Here is a 349-nt window from a genome sequence, read left to right on the forward strand (position 1 = left end):
AGCGGCCCCCCCCTCCCTGCGCGCGTCTCCCCAGCCGCTGCTCGGGTGGCTTCGGAGCAAAAAGTGGGTAAAATTTCCCTAAAAAGCGAAGATTGGGATGGAAGGGGAAAGAGGAAAAGGCGCTGCTTGATAGAAAGGGAGCTGGTGCAAGCCGGGTGCCTCGGGGAGGGGGCTTCTCGGGAAGCGTTCGGCGTTGCCAGTGGGAAACACAAACCAGTTTCGCGCCCACAGCACCTGCAAACTGGAGTCCTGGGACCCACCAAAAGCTTAAATCGAATTTTAGCCGGGGGCAAGATTTGCTTCAGCATCAAAGCGTCGGCGGTCGTGAAAGCAAAGCTCCGCGCGTTGC

The sequence above is a fragment of the Phaethon lepturus genome, unplaced genomic scaffold (genome assembly GCF_000687285.1).
Source record: "Phaethon lepturus isolate BGI_N335 unplaced genomic scaffold, ASM68728v1 scaffold27164, whole genome shotgun sequence".
NCBI classification, from domain to species: domain Eukaryota; kingdom Metazoa; phylum Chordata; class Aves; order Phaethontiformes; family Phaethontidae; genus Phaethon; species Phaethon lepturus.